The following is a 2,705-nucleotide window of genomic DNA, read 5'->3' as shown; positions in this document are numbered from 1 at the left end:
CGCCTACGGGGGAGCCCCGCGACATAGCCATCCCGGTAACTGCTGGTTCCCATTTTTTTTTTTTTTTTTTTTTTTTATATACTTATACTTCAAGCTTTTTATTTCCCAGGAAGAAAAGTTCACATACAGATTTATCTGGATACCTGAGATGTAAAGAACTTCATAAACAGTTCTAAAAGAAACAGAAAGCAGATAAAAGGACACTATATTAAACCTTAATGGGCCATTTGATTACTTCACATTTTCACTGAAACCTAAACATGGCAGTTAACACAAGGTATAGGTAGGGTATATGCCTCCTGAATGAACTTGTGGGACACACTTAAGACACACTTCAAGGCAAGTGGACTAAAATTTGCTTACTTTTGGAAATTGAAATAAAAATGCTCACACATGGGGGTGGAAATGTTTTTCAGTCAAGTTTTTTTTTTGTTTGTTTTTTGTTTGTTTGTTTTGTTTTTGCCAGACATCTCATATATATTTGACAAATTCTAAAAAAAAAAAAATGTACCCATTCATTAACGCCCACTATTTTATCCAATGTTGACTGGTATTATTGGTATCAGATGCTTTTAGGACATTTTGAAGAGTTTTAGTTGCTTTACCTGGAGTTAGTTCTATAAAGCAGTACAAAAAAAATTTTACATCATACAAAATGCTAACAAAAACCCCTTTTTAATACTGTCTGACTTCCATGCAGTACAGTGCTTAAAGTTATTGGAAGTTCAGTATTCATTAGTTCAACTTTTTGAGCCAATCTAAATACACAGTATAACATGAGGTAATTTATAACTTTGAAAGGTGAATACACTGTGATAGATAAGAGAGTTGATACTTGAACTCAGCTGACCACCTAGCACTTAAATTTCAATACTGCTTGTTGTTGTCTGCACAGCAACATGAATGCAATAGCTCTCATTAGGTAATAAAACTGCTTCCACATGAAAAAAAAATGAATCTAAAAGGAAAGCTAGGGCCAGTGGGTGGTTTGGTGGCTAAGGTGGCTGGATCCCACATGGCCAACTGTGTAGTTTGAATCTCAGACTTGGCAACTTGAAAAACACAACAGGCACATATGCATGTCCAAAATCCCAAGAGGAGGAAGGAATGGAAGAGGAATTGCAGCATGCCCCATGGAGCTGATTTCTGGCTCACTATCTCATTCTCTATCTCTCTCCAGTGAGCATAAGTGCCTTATGGAAGAATTTAAAAAACAACAACAACAACAAAACAGTTAAAAGAAAGCCAACTACTAGTGCTAGTAATGAAAGACAACTGAGGATCTTAACTGTGAAACAGAAGTTATGTATAAGTTGAATAGTACAGTACCTAAGAACTATGAAATGACTAAATCTATGATAGAGCTTTCCCTATACAATCTACCTAAATTGAAGATTTCCTACAAGGATAAAACTGAAAAAATGATTACATATATTTAATAAAATAAATTAAACTACTTTTAGCATTTGAACTAAGCACATGGGAGTACATACACAAGATAAGTTTCTCAATGTTCTCTGAAAAAAATATAACAACTACTTATCACTAGGTAAAATATAGATGACATATTTTCAAACGTGTTTCCTAGGGATTAACAATGGTTTCTCTCAAATTATGAGTTAAGACACCAGTCCACAGCACCAGAGACTTAAAAAATTTATAGGTGAATGACATTACAAATCAGAGAATCTGCTAATCAATGAAATAGCATTACTTTGTCAAATGCGAAAAAAATCTGGTCTATGCCAAATAGATTGAAAAAGTAAAATCTCTTGGGACCACCAGTTAGCATAATGGCTATGTCACTGGACTCCCACGTAGTCAACCGCGGTTCGCTTCCTGGACCCAGTGGCTTAAAACTCATGCCGGGCGCGTGTGCGTGTGTGCCCAAGATCCCGAGAGGAGAATGGAGAAGAAGGGATTGCAGCATGGCCATTCCCCCTAGGGGTGATTTCTCACTTTCTGTCTCTCTGTCTCTCTTTGTCTGTCTGGTGGGAGCACAGGCCCTATAGCAAAAACCTCTCAAAACAAAACAAAACAAAACAAAAACAATAAAAAACAGTTAAATCTCTTTAAAATTCCTTGAAGTATGTTTTACAATCCTATATAAAATAAAATTTCTGGCTTTTCATAAAATGCATGACATTTCAGAGATGTAAAAAACAAAGTGAACTGAAAATTCAGTTTTTATAAATTGAGGTCCAAGAAATGAAAACGAAAATGAAAATGAAAAGTAGTTTCTTGGATGGGACCAGCGGTTAGCGTAATGGCTATGCTGCTGGACTTCCACATACATGTAGTCAACTGTGGTTCGCGTCCTGGACCCAGTGGCTTAAAACTCATGCCGGGTGCATGTTCGTGTGTGCCCAAGATCCCAAGAGGAGAATGGAGGAGAAGGGTTTGAGGCGTGGCCATCCCCCCTGGGGGGTGACTTCTCGCTTTCTGTCACTCTGTCTCTCTCTGTCTTTCTCAAAAACCTCTCAAAAAACAAATAAAAAAATAGTCTCTTGAAGAAAGGAATTGTGAAACTCATTACAAGCCCCAAAACTATTCTGTGAACAGCCAACATTGATTAGGAATTCTAAACAGCTACTTGATACCTTTAATTAATACTATCAAGTCTTAGGCAACACTGAACAGCCAATAATCCAATGGAAAGATACTTTTCTTGACAAATAATCTCCAGCTATAATTCATAAATTCAG

This window comes from Tupaia chinensis, unplaced genomic scaffold (assembly GCF_000334495.1).
Source record: "Tupaia chinensis unplaced genomic scaffold, TupChi_1.0 Scaffold146525_1, whole genome shotgun sequence".
Classification (NCBI taxonomy): Eukaryota; Metazoa; Chordata; class Mammalia; order Scandentia; family Tupaiidae; genus Tupaia; species Tupaia belangeri.
Note: the sequence above shows the minus strand (reverse complement) of the source record.